Source organism: Anomalospiza imberbis (assembly GCF_031753505.1).
Source record: "Anomalospiza imberbis isolate Cuckoo-Finch-1a 21T00152 chromosome W unlocalized genomic scaffold, ASM3175350v1 scaffold_31, whole genome shotgun sequence".
Taxonomy (NCBI): domain Eukaryota; kingdom Metazoa; phylum Chordata; class Aves; order Passeriformes; family Viduidae; genus Anomalospiza; species Anomalospiza imberbis.
The window spans coordinates 3,550,962-3,570,444 of record NW_027099315.1 but is presented as its reverse complement, the minus strand read 5'-3'; positions in this window follow the sequence as shown (position 1 = coordinate 3,570,444).

Below are 19,483 nucleotides of genomic sequence, written 5' to 3'. Positions count from 1 at the left end.
GGCCCCCCGTTACCAAAAATCAGGCCGTGCAAAAACAACACAGTGCTCCAGACCCTTCACCAGTTCTGTTGCCCTTCTCTGGACAGACTCCAGCTCCTTAATGTCTTTCTTGGCATGAGGAACCCAAAACACAGAATTTGAGGTGTAGCCTCACCAGTGCCCAGTACAGGGGAATGATCACTGCCTGAAGTACTAAGGCCTGAAAAATAGGCCCTGACTGAGGTCCGAACAACAGGCCGTGAGCCATTGTTGAGCTACAGATGAACCTTTCAACCAAATGTTATATATATATATTCACTCATTAACCAAGTATTGTTATATGTGTTCATTTATTGGCAAAACATGTATTTACCTTTCTGAATCTGGAAACCAGATGAGGCCACATCTGGCCCAATTAGGGGGGTATAGGATCAAAGACAACTCCCTTGGTTCTTCCTTGAGCCCTGGCCAGGCTTCGGGAGAAAGCCAACAGGAGAATGAAATTAGAAACTACGTCAGCTTGTTTGTTTAAGAGTATAAAAGTTGGGCTACTGACAAAACAAATTGAGGGAGCCTCGTGGCCTGCAAGGTGGATGCACCGCAGGATTTCCCAGTTACTGGGTTTTGTTCTCCAGTCCTTTGCTGTGACAGCTTCCCACCCCCCAGCTGATATTTCTTATACTTGGATGATGGTAAAGTATTAGGGTAACTGGTGATGTACCTTCTTAATCACTATAGGCATTCTTTTGTAGTAATTATTAGGTGCATTGCTTAGCTTATCTTTTTGTGATTATTTGCATTTTGCATTTTAGTAAATTACACTATTCCTTAAGTTGCTGTCTGTGTCTCTGACCCTACTCACTGGCAAAACACAGCCTTATTCCTGATGGCCACACTATTGCTGATACAAGCCAAGATGCCATTGGCCTTTGTGGTCACCTGGGCACACTGCTGGCTCCTGTTCGGTTGGCTGTCAACCAGCATCCCCAGGTCCTTTCCCACTGGGCCACTTTCCAGCCACTCTTCCTCAAGTCTACGGCACTGCATAGGGTTGTTGTGACCCAAAGTAAGAGGCCATCTGAAGGCCCCCCTCATTCTCCTTTTGCCTTCCGATTGCCACGAGGAGAAACCCCTTCCCCCACTGCAGTTCCGGCTTGGAGAGAGTGACAGCGCAGGTGCAACTGCCGAACTGTCACTCTAGCTGTTCTGAACAAGGCCTGGCAAGAACTTGGCAAGGACTTGGCAAAGACCTGGCATGGACCCAGCAAGGAACGGCCTACTGCATATTTGCCCACTCTCCACCCTTAAGCCGAATGAACTTTTGGGGTGACTCTAGTGGTCTCTCACTGAAGACCCCTTATCTGCCTCATTACCACCATGACAGACGGAGATCGAGAACCCTCCTCGCAAGGACTGAGACTGAGACCCCTACCACAGGGAGTGGGGAAAAGGATGGTGTGACCACTAATGACATGACCTGTTCTTCTTCAGTAATTCCAATGGTGCAGGTTTTGTGTAGTCTGTAACAGGGGAAGGATGTTTCTCTTCAGCTGCACCTAGCCTGCCAGCCTGAAAGGCTGAGCATTGGTCTAGATAGTAAGGGAGGCGATTCGGATTTCCCGCAGACTGCACATTGCCTAGGTGTAGAAAGCACCCACACAGTCTTCAGAAATTCACAAAAGATCTCTTAGTGCAAAAGGTGGGACACTGTTGTTTTGTTGTTATTGTGTGTACTTGGACTGTCTGGAAAGGAAGGGACAACTTGAAGAAACTAAGCAGAGCCTCCCAGGCAGATTCTGTCTCTTCACCCACCCAGGGAAGTGAAGGGAGACACAGCGAAGGCTGTGTGGTTTTGCATAACTCAAGCCTGTACCTTCCTGTTGTGGTTTTGATCCGTTCACAAAATGAGTGATAATCTTAGTGTTGAAATTAAAAATGAGTTTTATGCACTACTAGCCAAATACAATGCCAAACCTACTAGGTGAGGAGAAAAATGGGCACAGAGTAATTGGTCTAGCTTAGAAAATATTGTTGATAGAGTGTGTTCATTGCAACATGAAACAAGATTTAAACCAGGTAAAGCTAAAACCATCTGTCAGGGTTCACCCCGAGATTGGGATTGGATCCCAATCCTGCATCGGGGACAAAAGTCTGGTGGTTTGTCAGGTTTTGCAAATTCTGGGCAGTTCCTTTTATTATGTCCTTGTGCCCCACACCTGAAACATCACCTTCCTGCACTGCTGTCGCTCTTTGTGTAATTTGCAAGAGCTTCCTTGACACGCTTCTCAATTCGCTCTCCCAACTGCTCTTCCATGATGGATGCGACATGCTGTCGTGTCCCCACCTTGCTGCATGCCTCTATCATGTCTGCCAAGGTGGCCTGGTGCAGCATCATGCTGATGATTTGCCTGCATTCTGGGTTGGCACTGGAAAAAGTGAGGCTTTTGATCAAATGTGGTTTCGCCCCCTCATCGGCCACTTGTCATTCCACTGCCTGGGAAAGACGATCCACGAATGAGGAGAATGGCTCCAAAGGACCCTGCTTGATCTCCGTGTAGATGCTGTCCTGGACTCCCACTGGAGCAATCTGTAGGATTGCTCTCTGTGCTGCCTCTTTGATGTCGCTGAGCACGTTCCGTGGAAGCCTCACTGCTTGTTGAGTCGGGTCGTCTTCGGGATGATCACCAGCAAGCTGCACCATGGTGAATTTCGCATTTGGTCTGCCCTGGTATCTAGCTCTCAGCTCCTCCAGGGATCTCCTCAATGCCTTCTGCCACACGAGAGCTTGGGCGTCTGTAAGAACTGATGTTGCAAGATATTTAAGATCATAGGGTGTTAAATCGTACATACCAAAAATGCTTTTCAACATTTGTTTGAAGCACGGTGATGACAACCCATTGTCTTGGATGGCCTTGGCTAGGTCCTTGATCGTGCCACGATCCAGGCGTTCCCACCTCGGGTTTTGGCCCGGGGCGTCGTAGTTCACTAGCATCATGATGTTTCCTGAGCCCTGCAAGAAACCTTTCTCCTTTTCCAATTTTGCTCGAATGTCCTGCTAGTTTAATTTTGCGCTTGGTAAAGCCAGAAGTTTTGTGGGTACTTGCCTGTAAAGTGGAGTCATCTGTTGTGACTGCTGCTTTGGTACAGCAGAACTAACCGACACCAACGGAATCGGTGGCATCTGCAAAGATGAAGGCTGAGTGCTTGCGGATGAGAATGAAGCCTCTGCTGTGGAGGAAAACACATGACTGCCCTGCATTATTTGGAAAATTTGCGGAAGATGAACCAACAGCTCTGGATGCGACTCCAAGGCTGTGTCCAAGTACCATAAAAGAAACTCGAAAACCCCTTTTGATATTAAAATTGACTCTCCCTGACCCGAAGAATCGGCAGACCTTGACATTGGAATTGTCCAGATTGGAACACCCTCCAAAGCGGTGATACGTACAGTATCATCCTGTTGCTGTGCCTCAGCAGGAGTGTCCTGAGTCCCATGCCGTTCTGGAATCAGCGGAGGTTCCTGCTGTTGTGCAGATGTGGTTTTCTTCACCCTAGACTTCTTTTTATATGAAACTGGAAAAAAGTGCTGCAATGTTACAGTCCCACCACTGGGTGGCGCTGCCTCCTGACCGGCTGAGGTCGGCACTGCAAAAGACTGTGACGTTTGCTCCCCTATTTGTATCTCTAATAAATCTCTGAGCATTTCTTCTAACAACTGATTCACAGTTGCAAATCCTGCAGTCTGGGATATCGACTCTTGCTGTAACAACTGTTTTAATTCTGCTATCTCTAAAACTGACTGTGATTGGTTGTGGGCTGGCTGCGTGTGTCTCGGTTGCCGTGGGAACGGAGGGGGGGCGGTGCCCTGGCAGACGTTTGCACCCTGGCCACGCCCCACCTCTGCCTGCGTCATCACGGGGGTGTGGATGCTCCCGCCCCGACCCCGACCACACCTCCTCCTCGCTCGCCCCGGCGCGGCTGCGGTCTCGGAAGCGCTCCCGTCCTCCCCGAGACTGACGTCACCACCTTCCCGATCCCACTCCGGCTCTGATGTTTGCGCCCCGCTCTGCCCCTCACAGGGACACGCCTCTCCTGGCTCTGTGCTGACGCCCACAACCCGAGCGCGTAGCTTCCGTCCCGTCTGTGCCTGTGTTGCGCCCGCAACATGCGAGGTGACCTCCCCCGCCCCGGTTTCTGTGTTTCGCTTCACCGTCGCACGCACGCGCGCTGCCACTGCCGCGAGATGAGTATCTGCTGCGGTTCTCTGCTCTGTCTCGGCCGGCTGCCTGGCCAACGCCGCTGCTGCGATTTGGGTGCCTTCACCCTGTGCCTGCCGGGCGGCCGCCTCCGTGGCTGCGCGGGCTCTCGCCATGGCGCTCGTCACCGGGCCCTCAGGACGTACAATCGCCGCGCTTGCACCCCCCGCCTCATCCACGGTTCCCTTCGCCCTCACGGCCCCCCCCGCTCCTGCCGGCGCCACGGGCTGCTGTAAGCTGCCCGCCGCCGCTGCTGCAAGAGACGGCTCCCCCTCCTCCCTGGGCTCTGCGCTCCCGCCTGCACCCTCCCCTGCCGGTGCTGCTGCAGCCCCCCCCCCGCTGTGAGTGTAAGCTCGGGATACTCCCAATCTCCTTCCTCACCAAGGGTAATAGTTATTCCTGGCTGATCTGCGACCGACTGAGGGATTTCTGCATTGGAGGACCCTAGAGATTCTGGGGGCTCAAGGGAATCTGAGGAACTGTGGGAACCCGGGGACCCTGGACATGATGGAAAATCATCCCCTTGCTTTTCCACGGGAGGCAGTCCTGCTTCCCCTGGATCCGTGGTGAAGAGAGCTGCCCCACGCTGCTGGCTGGGCAATTCTCCCTGTGCTCCTCCAGGAGCATGAGCTGTCTGCTGTAAAATAACAGACCCCTTTGCCGCGTTGTGAAACTGACTCTAGCATTATTCTCGCTGAAGGCAAAAGTTTTGCGGCAATCTTATGTCTTTTGGGGGCTAGGTGATACAAGTGCCTGTTTATCTCTTGCCAAAAACTTGATTCAAACAAGAGATGTGTCTCTGTGTGCGGAAAATTACACCGCACCCACAACAACAGGGCTCCCAGCTCTTTTGGAGCCATCTCCACAGGATGTGTGGATGCCACCCCCTGTAGGGCTGACAAAATTTTGACCTGCTCCTGGAGTATGCCCCCCCCATGTTCTTAATTTCAACTGTTCTCACCAAAAGCTGAATCAGCACAAGGTCGGTCCGGAGATGGTCCTGATCACCCTCCAGCAGATCACAGGCAAGAAATTCCAGGCGCGCTTCTACTTTTCTCCTCTCCGGGCTGTTCTCGAGACGATTTTTCTTGGTTATGGTTGGGGTGTTTTGTCTTGAGCTCTCCACTCCCTCTCTCTTTGGAGCCTTCAGAGTGTGCCTTTTTCCCGGCTGAAGGTTGGAGGTCATCTGGCAGATTGGCTTCTTGCCACAGCCCTCCAGGGATGCCAGGTGTCAGGGCTCACCCCCAGATTGGGGTGACCCTGAAAGATGGAAAAGTCTCTCCTCCAACCCGTGCCTTCAAAGAAAGACTCAGTAGTCTTCAGTCATCCGGTCTCAAGGTAGTTTATTGTGTGTTATCTTAAAGATTTTCTTCCTGAACTGCTGCGGTCCATTCAGCAGGTCAGACAAAGGCATACACTGACTCCCAGGGGGCTGGTGCCTTCTTTTATATCATATATTACATGTTAAAAGTTTATGGTTTTTGCCCAATGCCTATCACCTGTATTGACCTGTGACTTTCTACTCTAAACCAATCTGTGAGTGCCAACATCACCAAGAACATGGAGGTTAGGAAGGAGAAAGGAGGAGGACAGAGCATGCCCAAATCCCTCCATCTTAGAACTTCTGACCCCCATGTACAAAACTCAGACCCCTCTGTACAAGGCCTAAACCCCCCCTGTACAGCACTCAAAAATTCTTCCTTTCACTTTGTGACTACTTCTACTATAATATCTAAACTTTTGTGATTTCTTGTTCTTCCTGCAAGGTTGGTAAATTGTTCCATGGATCAGGTTCGAAGCCACAGGGGTCTGTGGCTGCATTCCAGGGTCTCAAATGCTTTTGACCTGGGCCCAGAACATCCAAGAGTGTCCAAGGGACATTCTGGGTTCCGACAATCATCCTCTGCTCAGTTTTGGGAGCTTGTCTTGTAGCAGCATGAGAAGCTCGCTTTAAGCGAAGAAGTGAGGAAAATGCTATAATTGGCTGCCTTCAAAATCTAGTTGAAATTCTGCAAAAACAATTAAATGAAGAAAGAAATGTGATCTATGCACTGTGAGCTGCCTTAATAGAGGAACATGTTAACAAATCACACAATGCTGATTCCTCTACAGAGACAGAGGAGAAGGAAACTCCTCACATTAAACAAATCTATCCTCACGAAGAACTTGAAGCAGCAAGTAATTGTGAGGAACATTGCTGCCATCACTTAAGACCCTTAATTAAAACAGAATATAACTATCTCAGTGATGATGATCTCGAACCACACATCACAACTAAACACATGCCATACACTGCCACCGAGTTAGATAAGTTTAAAAAGGAATATGGGTGCCTCCCACACGAATCAGAAACAGAATATGTTTTCCGGGTGTCCCTCACTGGTGGTGATCAAATTAAATTAACTGAACAGGAAGCCAGTGGGTACTGGGGACATGGTGTCTTCTTAACAACAGGAGATAAACGTGACACATGGTCCCTGACACAGCATGCGGCTTTTTGGGCCAGGGGAAGGAGCCCCTTGGAAAGGGGAGATCCTATAGCTATAATTAGTACCCCTGATCAACTCTTAGAAAGTGTGCACAAAGCCGCTTGCCTGCAAATGATTCACGAAAAGAAATTAATTCCTGGCTTTGAATCCCTGATGCAATTACCTGTGAAGCCCGAAATAATGACCCCTTTAATTCGAGCTCTTCCAGAAACACTCAAACCTACTGCCATTACCTTACAGAAAACTATCATGACATTAAGCCCCGTGGAAAGACTGGATAGATTTCTTGGTAACCCCGCTGATCACACTGGATCTACTGATCCTGGCTTTAGTCCATCCCATTCCCCCTCACAAACCGCAGTTTCTCAATCCAGTTCACCTGCCAGTGGCCATAAAGTTTGGATATGGGGTGAAGTTGCAGAAGATTTGATTAATTATTGTAGAAAATATGGACCTGTAAAAACCCCAGAAGAAAAACCAGAAAAACCCGAGAAAAGAAAAGGCGTTTGGTCTATTGGGACTCCTCACAGTAAAAATTTAGAGAAGGGAAAACAGAACCCTAACTGCCAGCGTTGGCGGTCATTGGGAGTCCAAAAGGGGGTCCCCAGAGAAGTGATGGATGGTTTGCCCCTTGATAAATTACAGAACTTAGTAACTAATTGGTGCTATCGAAAATCAAATCCATCAGTCCAACTCAGTGCACCCTCCCACCCACAAAACATGGGCAGCGAGCCAACTCTCCCTCCACCTCTCCTTCCCCTTCCTTCTCAGAACATGGGTAAGGAACCAACCCTCTCCCAGCCTCTCCTTTAAAACCTGGGCAGCGAGCCGAAATTAACGATATCTCAGCTCTTCTCTCAGAACCCAGGCTGCGACCCAAAATTAACCCTCTCTCAGCCTCTCCTCCGAAATGCAGGAACAGTGACCTTTTCCCAGCTTCTCTCTCAAAATCCAGGTAGTGAGTCATCCGTCTCTCAGCCTTCTCCTCAAAATCCGAGCAGTGAGCTGACACAGTATCAGGGAAACTAATTCCTCTGTCCTTTACAGGTGAGCAAAGGGACAGAGCATGGGTATATTTGAAAATGCTCACTAAAAATAAATCAGGAGATATCTTAATCACAGCTATCACGGGTGCCAAATGTGCTCTTGTAACATTTTTGATTGACACTGGGGCTCAAATCTCTGCACTAACAGAAAAGGAAGCCCAGAGGAGTGGACTTGTTCTAAGAGACAATACTGTGTTCTGAATGCTCTAGGAATGTCAGAATCTCTGAATGTGGCCTTAGTTAAACTCACACTTCCTGGAGATGAGAATCAATTAGTTGTCAAAATGGTAATCGGGGACATTCCAAACAATTTACTAGGGATGGACGTTCTTGCTGGGAGACAGTGGGAGGACTCAGAAGGATCTTTATGGTGTTTTGGCACTACACCTTTAAATATTAGGCTGCTTCAAACTGCACCTTCTATGCCATATAGTAAAACAACCACTGTGAAACAATACCCTCTACCTTCTAGTGCCAGAGAAGGTATCAAACCGGTTATACAGGATTTGCGAGACCAGGGGGTAATAATTAACACACATTCTGCTTTCAACTCACCTGTCTGGCCAGTTTGAAAACCTAATGGGAAGTGGCGACTAGCAATTGATTTCTGCAGGCTTAATGCCAACACAGACCCTCTCACAGCAGCGTTCCCGAATTTAGCTGAGTTGATAACATCTATTCAAGAAAAAGCTCATCCAATTATGGCAACTATAGATGTCAAAGACATGTTCTTAATGATACCTATACAGCCAGAAGACATGGATCGTTTTGCCTTTACGCAGGAAGGACAGCAATACACTTTCACTAGACTTCCCCAAGGATACAAGCATTCCCCCACTTTGACCCACCATGCTCTGGCTAAAGAACTAGGAAAGATATCCAAACCTGGTGATGTAGCTGTTTACCAATACATTGATGATATTCTGGTGGGAGAGGATGAAACTGAAGCAGTAGGAGAGACTCAACAGAAAATAATCTCCCATTTAGAGAGTTTTGATTTGCAGATTCCCCCAGAGAAAGTTCAAAAACCCTCTCAGGAAGTAAAGTTTTTGGGAATTTGGTGGAAAGGGGGCATGACATGTATTCCACCCGATACCTTGACCTCTTTAGACCAGATTAAAATGCCTCACTCCAGGAAAGATCTTCAACAGGCTCTAGGATTATTAGTGTTCTGGAGAAAACACATTCCAGATTTCTGAATAATTGAGAGGCCCCTTTATGACTTGCTGAGGAAAGGTGTAAAATGGGATTGGACTCCTTCTCAGGAAGAAGTGTTGCAATTACTGATTTTTGAGGAAACAGCTCATCAAGCACTGGGTCCCATTCGTCCTACAGATCCCTTTCAGGTAGAATGGGGATTTGCTGCCTCAGGGCTGTCAGTACACATATGGCAGCGGGGACCTGAGGGTCCAACAAGGCCTGTGGGCTTTTATTTCCTGTGGCTTCAGAGACGCTGAGAAAAGGTACACTACCTGGGAAAAGGGACTGTTTGTGGTCAGTTTGGCTCTTATTGAAGTGGAAAAAATTGCACGTCAACAACCTATTGTATTAAGGGGCCCCTTCAAGGTTATCAAGACAGTCACTAATGGGACCCCCCCACCTGACGGGGTGGCCCAGAGGGCCTCAGTAAGGAAGTGGTATGCTCAGATTGAACACTACTGTAGCATCTTTTCAATAACAGAAGGAGCTGTAAAAAATTTAGCAATCCAAGCAACTGAGGGCTTGGATAGTGGCCAGGATAAAGCAGTTTCTGTAATCAAAGTGGCCCCTCCTTTCTCCCCTGAACAATCAGCAAATTCTTGGTTCACCAATGCTTCTACTAAATGGGAAGGAAAAGTGTGGAGATAGAGGGCAGCAGCCCTCCACATTTCCTCTGGTGAGCAAATTATTACAGAGGGAGAAGGTCGTGCACAGGTTGGGGAGCTGGTAGCTGTTTGGAGTGTTTTTTCAACAAGAAGAACAGAATTCCTCTTTGGTCTGCATTTATACTGACTCTTATGCTGTGTACAAAGGTTGTACTGAGTGGCTTCCTTTTTGGCAGCAAAATGATTGGGAAGTCAACAGAATTCCAGTATGGCAAAAGGAAAAGTGGCAAGAAATATTAAATATTGCAACTCAGGGGAAATTTGCAGTGGGCTGGGTAGCCTCTCATCAAACAGATGGGAATCCAGCAGGAGAGTGGGACAATAAAGCTGATGTGCGGTGTTGCAACGCCGCACTGATGAGCTAGCAAGGCTAAGTCCCCTGAAAAAGGAACAAATTTCAGAGGAATGGGATCAATTGTTAGAATGGCTGCATGTAAAAAGACAGCACACAGGTGCAAAAGATTTATACCAGGAAGCTCATGCTCGCGGTTTGCCTGTCACCAGGGAAATGTGTAAAACATGCATATCAGCCTGCGAACAGTGTCGCCGACAGCTGAAAAGACACCCTTTAGTAGATGACCCTTTGCATTTAAGGAAGGGTAAAGGCTTATGGGATACATGGCAGGTAGATTATATCGGTCCCTTTAAGAAATCAGGAGGAAAACATTTTGTGCTGGTAGGAGTAGAGGCTGTATCTGGGTTAGTTCAAGCTGATGTTTTCAAAAGAGCTACAGGAGACAATACTGTCAAAGCTTTGCAGGGGTGATTTGGAACTTTCCCAAAGGCACAAGAAATTCAATCCGATAACGGGTCTCATTTCACTGCTAGAGTTGTATAGGACTGGGCAAAAGGTGAAGGAATTAAATTGATTTTTCACACCCCTTACTATCCTCAAGCTAACGGGATTGTAGAAAGGACTAATGGTCTTTTAAAACTACTGTTAAAACCACAGGAAGGAAATTGGGACCTTCAGTTGTGGGAAGCTGTCAAAGGTGTAAATGATAGATGGGGAGTTAATGGGTGTCCCAAGATCACTGCTTTTTCTCTGACAGCTCCAAGCATCATTCCCTCACATCGAGGACCTGATGATCCTAAAAACCCTGCACATTACCCTGGACAACCTGTTTTGGTGAACCTCCCTACAGCAGGGGAGGTACCACTTGCGCTGAAAACTCCTCTGAATAAATACGCGTGGATAGCTTCTGATGCTCTAGGAAAAGAGCACCGGATAAATACACACTGGATAACTCCATCATTTTAACCTTTTCTGCCATATAGTGGCAGGACTTTTCTGTTGTGTTTGCTTTTACAGAAGAACCCTGAGGGACATGGCCATCTGAACCATGATAAAATTGGTGATACTTTTCTGCCTCTTACCACAATTCCATGGCCAGAACCCTGCTGAGTGGTCGTGGTCTGAAGCTACCATCGAGCACACTAATGTCCTTGGATCATATCCTAAAGGTCGCCACCCGAACCTGGCAACTATCGTGCTACATGACTCTGAGGTATATCATCCAAGTGAGTGAGGATGGGATCAGAAGGACTGGACCAGAACCCTGACAGGAACGATTGGTGAGAGGATTGCGGTAGCATGCAGAACAGTGGAAGGATCTCTACATGAGAAAGCCTCCTCTGTCACAATTGCACGAAATTTTATGGAACCAGGGGGAAAAAATATTTGAAAATCCTTTCAGCAAAATTGTGCCTACAAAAAGATGAGAGTGTGCCAAAATACCTTCCCTTACCCTCTGCTGCCGTCAAGAATATATTGGTAATTATTCTTCAGGTCCCAGAAGCAACAATATAGCAATTACAAAAGATTGCAAAAATGAACCCATTCATTGCTGGTATAGTTTTACTTTAGCTAAGACCACTTATGTGACATGTCCTTGGCAAAACAACTTGGCTGACCAATTTAGCTTGCAAGGCCTGGTTTACAAATTTAAGATTAGTGCTTCAACCAACAATAACACAATAGTTACACCCCAATGGACGGAGAACCCCTTTACCAAAGGGCCTTGGTCCCAGGCTTTTGTTTATTTTTCTGGATACATGGGAAATGTTAAGGATTTAAATCTAATAACTCTTGTTATGCACGATAATCAGATTTACACCAGGCAGGAATGGAAAGAACAAAAAACCTGGCCACTTCAAGGGGTAATGGGGGAGAAAATTAGTATAGGATGCCGAATGGTTAACAAAACTGCCTATGGTAAGGCAACCTCCATCAGTGTTCTAACAAATCAAACAAACAAGCAGGAGGAGGTTTGCACGCATCCAAGCATACAGGATTGTTGGCACAATTTTACATTACACAAACTGCAGAAGTGGTTTGCCTTTGGGCAAAAGATACTGAAGGACTTTCTTTTAAGTTTATAATAAATGCTGTAGCCCAGCCTTCTACAGTCTCTACCATCTATACCACCACCACTCGAGCCCAACCACCAGTTATGCTTACCCCAAAAATTTTTGAAGTTGGACCATATATAATCAGGAAAACTGACCAACAACAGATATTGTTTAATCCGGCATGGTCTCTTAAACAAGTCAAATTGCTGATGCAAAGCAATGTTGCAGAAATTCAGCCAGCTTGTTCACCCTTCTTGCAAACCTCTTTTCAGGGCTGGACAACCTGGCTGCGACAGTGGCACCCTCCTAAAAAACGGGTGCCAAGAGACATAACTGGTGTAGTGAGAATAGGATTGGGAATCCAAATAGTATATTCAGAAGTGTTAATGAATAAATTGGCTTCTACTACTACTGATTTAACCAAATTGCAACAACCACTGCAATCATCCTTATCGGCCTTGGGAACACATCAGTGGTTGCTATCAAACATATTCCCAAATTGGGAAAAGGTAAATATGAATGACCACAAACTGATAATTGATGCACTTGATGCTACACAAAACAATGTTTCCTTAGCCCTTAGCTGTATCCAGGCTCGATTATGGATGCAGTCAGTTGCTGCCTCAATTATAAGAGAAGGTGAAGAAGGCACTTTCCCCACTGAAATTCGGAAAATAGTTTGGGACAGTGCCACTGACTGAAAGAGATTTCCAATCCTGGTGGAATTTAGTGAATTTTACTTATGACCCCATCACAAACATAGCCACAGCTTTTGTGTTAACCATACATAATGCTTCAGTGCATTTGATATTCCCCATCATTGCACTAGGATTGAATCATGACGGAGCCACTCTCTATCCTTCCGAGCACAGAGAATGGGCCCGCCAAATTGATGATAAATGGCAAAATGTCAATTTGGAGTCTTCTATTATCCGAGGACAACAAGGGTTCATCTGTGAAGGTAATGCAATTATAGTTCAGGACATTTTTCTGGACACAGAACAAAATATCTGTCACTTTGACATTCATCCTAACGAGACTTCTGAAACAGTCCTTATATATAGGCAATGTGTGTGCATGCTTTAGAACTGCTTGTGACACGGTGTTTGTAGAAAACACAGTAGTAGATACTAAAAATCATTCAAATTTTTGTGCTTGCAAATTTACTAAAATTGCAGGATGTGATTTTTCTTTTGTAGCTCCAGTTACTTCACATGAACTTTTAGAATCCAATTACACGTTGATTCACAAGCTATTGCCTACTCCCATTGGGGTGAACCTTACTCTGGTAAAGCAATTGTTGCTTCACCAAGATTTAATTGAAATCTTAGGAAAAATCAAGGAGAACGGACAGAAAACCCTGGTAACTGTTCATCATAATGTGCAGGAAATACATCGTGTTGTAGATGGGTGAAAAGTAATGCTGAACACAGGTGGTGGGATACCCTCTTTGGGTGATCACCTACTGCTACCGGTGTCCTGAAAAAATTGTGTCATCCTATTGTTGTCCTTTTGATTTTAGTCATGATTGGCTTTGTTTTATCAGTAATCTTGCCTATTATGAATTGGAGAATGATGACACAGTTAACGAAATTGACATCTATAATTAATGCACACCACTTGGCCGACGTCCTTTACACTATAGACATCCCCAGGACTGTGGACACAAGGCAATTATAAGATTAGAAGATATGTTTTGAAGTAATTTTCTTTTCTCTTTTATGATTTGTTCTAATCACTTGGAAAAACTGTTTTGAATTATTATTGTTTATTGATTAGAAAAATTGTTTTGATTAATATTGATTATACTGTTTTTTATTTATTCAATATATTGTTTGATTAATTAATATTGATTACTGGTTTAATTGTTGTTTCAAATTAATACTGATTGTATTTTGCTTATTGTTTAATTATATCTGTTTATTTATTTAGAAATTTGTTATTGTTTTATTTTCCCTGCTTTTCCTTTCCCCTGCTTTTTCTCTTCTCTTTTCCCTGGGATGTGCTGCCAACACTTGACAAGTCCTTAAGACTTCACAACGGCACCACGGTGTGGATTAAGATCTCCTGAGGGCAATCATCAGTCACGGGGTGGTGTAAGAGGTCGTCTGAAGCCCCCCCTCATTCTCCTTTTGCCTTCCGATTGCCACGAGGAGAAACCCCTTCCCCCACTGCAGTTCCGACTTGGAGAGAGTGACAGTGCAGGTGCAACTGCTGTACCGTCACACTAGCTGTTCCGAACAAGGCCTGGCAAGAACTTGGCAAGGACTTGGCAAAGACCTGGCATGGACCCAGCAAGGAACGGCCTACTGCATATTTGCTCACTCTCCACCCTTAAGCTGAATGAACTTTTGGGGTGACTCTAGTGGTCTCTCACAGAAGACCCCTTATCTGCCTCATTACCACCGTGACAGACAGAGGTCGAGAACCCTCCTCGCAAGGACTGAGACTGAGACCCCTACCACAGGGAGTGGGGAAAAGGATGGTGTGACCACTAATGACATGACCTGTTCTTCTTCAGTAATTCCAATGGACTTATTCTTCATTGTGTTTGTCCTGCCTTGGTGGTTTCAGTGGGCTCTCCTGTTCCCCCACAGCAATTACAATAGACTCTCATTGCCCTGCCTGTTCCCCCCTTTTTCCTCTGTGGACTATAACTGGACCCCTGAGTTCACAAGAATTTTGGAGACTCCCCCGACACGACAAGACGGATCCCCATCGTCTGGACCACTGAGGATCTTGCCTGTGTTGGTAGCTATTCCCATCCCCCTCTTCTCTCTCTCTCTCTCTATCCTTTTATCTCCTTTCTGACCCCACTATCGCATTTACTGTTTTGGCCCCTAATAAAGGTGCATTTGTTGTGATTAAATAATAGTCCCTTGTTGTTTGCCTTTTTGCACTTTTGGGATCAGTGAAAAGAACCATCACGATTCCTTTGCCCCTACAGGCAGATCGTGACACCCAAGTGCATGACCCAGCACTTGACCTTGTTGAACCTCATACAGTTGGCCTCAGCCCATTGATCCAGCCCATCCAGATCACTCTTGTGCCATTACAAGACAGCAAGAGCAAGCAGACAGGACCTGCCTTTTCAAGGCCCAAATTATTCATACACATCAAAACAACCATCTAAAATACTATGGTAGCACTCTCACCAGGCACACACTTTCCTCACCATTGAGGGGATGAGGTTATCTGTTGCATGCTGGGTTGGTTCAGTTAGGGGTCTTAATAAATGTTAATTAGTTGGTTCTGTGTACCCCTATTTCCCCCTCACAATGGTCTGTTCCAAGCTCTGCCATAGGGGCTCTTATATGTCAATCTTATAGCCACCCCCTATTCATTCTTGAAAGTTCTGTGTCAGTCACCCCACCTCTGCATTCCCATTTGTCCCAGAATGCTGTACCCACCCCTGATCTGTTATGTTCCCATAGGTTGCCATGGTCCACGTCACTCCCCTGTCATCTGTCCCCATTGGGCGAGGGGGGCTTCTGCCCTTGTCTGCCCTCCTCTTATTTAACCGCATGTTCCCTTTGTCCAATTCGCCATTTTGCCCACGCACACACCTGGGAACACTGCTGCAACCACCGTGGCAGCCACGCGGGAAATAAACAGTTCTCAGACGCCAGGCAAATTGTGCCTTCTCTCACCTTCGTCTCCTCTCAGTGCACGGCTATGAAAGCGGCCAACCCACGTGGAGGCTCAGCCCTAGAGCTCCGCACCCACGCGGCAGCCCTGGTCTCACCGAAAAGCAGCGTGCCTAGCTGAGGCCCCAGCTGCCCGGGACCGGGGCCAAGAAAAACCCAACACCGCAGTTATCCTATTTCAGATACTGAATATCAACATTTCCAGACAGCCAGTTTGGATACAGTGATGCTTCAAGTAGCTATCAGGGAGCTAACCCTGCAATCTTCAAACTGGTATTCCCCCAACACCCCACCTATAAATGCACCATGGATGCAGTTGCCAGTGAAAGCAGTGTCACAGTAGGTGTCGAGTGGCTCACCCTAACTTTTGAAGAAGAGGCAAACTGAAATTTTCACCTTAATTTCATCCCAGCAACTTCTCAACAGCAAAACAATAGAAGTAAAGAAAGATGGAGAAAGAACTTCATGGAGTTTGCAAAATGCTAGAGAAAGTCATTGTCCATCTGGCATTTCCATTCTACTTTTTCTCACTCTCACAGTTAGGATGAAGAAAATAGTGTTTCAAGTATTCATAAAAAATAGCTTGAAGTACTATAAAAGATTTATAGTCATGTCACATAAAAGAAATTATGTTAAAAGATAATACCAATATTCAATAATTTACAGAGAACTTTGTGTTGTGCACTTTCCTAGATAGTTGTATAAACTTGATAGCAACATCACCTCCTTTGTTTCAGATGCTGAGTAAGCATGATTCTGGATTCCATATTCAGAATACAAACAAATAAAATAATCCTTGACAATGAGATTAAGGAAACAGCATGTATTGCAAAATATTGTCTATTACCTTGCTTGCTGCCTTCTGTGCATTCCTGCAAGTTAATCAAGGTGAAACATGCAGTCAATTGCCTCAGAACAGCTAACATTTTATACGGAAATTCCACTAATTAACATTTAGCTGCATTTCCTTTTATTAGAAAAGACAGGCTGGCTTCAATACCATAATCAGCGGGATTTTAAATTAACACCCCCTTTAAAAATGCTTGAGAGTATACAAAAGATACATAGTTTTGTCCATCAATGCAAAAATCTTACATAGGTTTTTGAAGAAATCTTGCAACAGCGAGTTTTACTGAAAGTAATTAAACAATTGGTTTTTGCAACATTTTCTCCCTAAAGCTGATTCTACGTTCCTTTTAAAGCAGCAACCACCACATGTATGAAAATGCAGCTAGTCTGATCTACAAATTGTGCCTGAAAAATCTGGTGGCTTTCTACAACAGGATTATAGTGTTGGTGAATAAGGAAAGAGTAACTGACATCTACCTGGACTTGTGCAAAGCATTTGACACTGTTCCACACAACATCCTTGTCTATAAACTAGAGAGATATGGATTTGATAGATGGACCCCTCAGTGGAGAAGGAATTGGCTAGATGGTCACACTCAAAGAGTTGTGGTCAATGGCTCAATGTCTAAGTGGAGACCAGTGACTTTCCTCAGGGGTCAGTATTGACACAGATTCTGTTTAACATCTTTGTTGACAACATGTACAGTGGGATTGAGGGTACCCTCAGCAAGTTTGCTGACAACACCAAGCAGTGAGGTGCAGCTGACATGCTGGAGGGAAGGGACGCAATCCAGAGGGACCTCAACAGGGTGTACCTGTAGTATTTATTTTAATATTTGTATGACCACAGATTTTGGTATCCATTGCTCACCATCCCTTGTAAACCAATTATCCCCTCTTTCCTCTGCCCCACTCTTAATTATCTCAAGCTCCTCTGGTGGAAGAGTTTCTCTGGCAGCGGTGGGGTTACTGGGAGCAAAGGGAGAATCTTAGAGATTTCTGGCTACAATGCAGTTTTCTGAGCTTCTTCATCAGCCACTTGGTTACCTATTGCCTCCTCTGAGCACCCTGCCTTGTGTCCCCTAATGTGTATTATTGCTACCCCTTTTGGTAAATTCACCACCTCCAATAGGTGGGAAATTAAGCTCTCATGAGCTAACATTTTTCCCCTGCAGGTTAATAAACCTCTTTCTTCCCATAATTGCCAAATGTATGTATCACTCCATACGCATATTTAGAATCAGAAAAAATATTCACTATCTTGTCCCAATATAATTCACAGGCTCTCACAAGTGCATACTTCTCGGCTGTCTGAGCTGACCATGTAAGTAGCAATCTTCCCCCTTCCTTTAATTCCCTTCCATTAATGATAGCATATCCTGTGAATCGTTTCTATCACCCTTGAAGACCCATCAATAAACACATTTTCTCCCTCAGGCCAGGGAGTGTCTCATAAATATTCCCTAGCCTGGGTCTGGAGATCTATCACTTGAATGCAGTTATGGGTTTCTTCCCGGCCCCCCTGTTCAGGGCCATTCAGACCGGAGGCTGGGTGAAACCCTTCCCCACTTTTCAATTCTAAATCCTCCTGTTCCATTAAACAAGATTCATACTGTAATAACCAAGCACTGGTCATCCACGTAAAGGCTCTTTCAGTTAACAAAGCTTTAACTTGATGTGAAATTTAACAATCAGATATCCTCTCATCATTCGTGTTTGGGCTTCAGTTACAATCAAGGCCGTGGCTGCACAGTTCTGCAGACAATGAGGCCAACCTCTGGCCATGGGGTTCAACAGCTTAGAAAAATAAGCAACAGGCTGCTGTGTTCCCTCATTCTCTTGTGTGGGAAAGACAATTCTGTGCTGTTCTTGTGAGCCAGAGAAGGCTTCCAGAAGATAAGGAAGGCCTCATAGCTCTCTCTAGGAATTTACCAAGGCTATCACCATGACAACTCGAGGAATGAGAGAGAGAAAAGTGTAAGCAAGAAGATCTGGACTTTGGTTGGCTTACACAGTGGAGTGGCTCCTTTCACCTACTGAAAATTTTGGTTTTTCTTTATGACCAATGGGCAGTGTATGTGTTCGTTAAGTAAATGTAAACATCATGTAACACTATAAAAGCAACATGTTTCAATAAATAAGTCTATACAGCCTTCTGACTGAGCCCTGGTGCTTTGCGCCGTGCGGGGTTCAATAGCGACACTCTTGTACCAAAATTCCCTTAGCGTGGCCCTGTTTAACATCCACATATAGTTCAAATTCTGTTTCTGAGTCTGGAAGAGCTAAGACTGGGGCATTAACCAATTTGTCTTCTAATTTTCTAAATCTTTGCTCTCCTTTTGGTGTCCATACCACAACATTAGGACTGTCTTGGGTTAAAAAGTCATACAAAGGTATGGCTAAAACAGAAAAATCTTCAATCTGCAGAATCTTGTTGAAGAAGGGGTTAAAAGTCTCGGACTCCCAGGACGGCTGAAACCTTGGCCCAAAACTCCAACTCCCACGGCTGGGGATCTTCCCCCTCCCTTCTCTTTGTCCTCTGCCGGCGTACTGCCGGCACAGTCTCTGTCTCTCTCACTCTCTTTCCCTCTAGGGGGAGGAACAAAGACATCTCAGTTTCTTTCTACCCTTCTGTCTGCAGGGGCCGACCCAGTTCTAGTCCCTTCACACCCTGGGCCTACCTCTCCTAGGCCGCATGGCTTCCTCTCCCCCACCCAGCCTGTGGCTGGGCAGGGGAGGTCTGCACTCTTATGCTGACCAGAACTAAAGAGAAAGTTCTCCTGGGAGTTCTCTGCTTTTAACCCCCTCTGTTCTCGGAGGTGGGTCCAATGCCTTCAGTGGTCACTCCAAGTGTCAATATCCAAATCTGACCACTGTTTAGTTTGACCTCAACTTCCTAAGAAAACTCACTTCCTTGTCAAACCAGGACACTACTATAAATTCTGGACATGAAGGAACTCAGTAATTAACATTATTGCAACTAATTTTGCAATAGTTTTT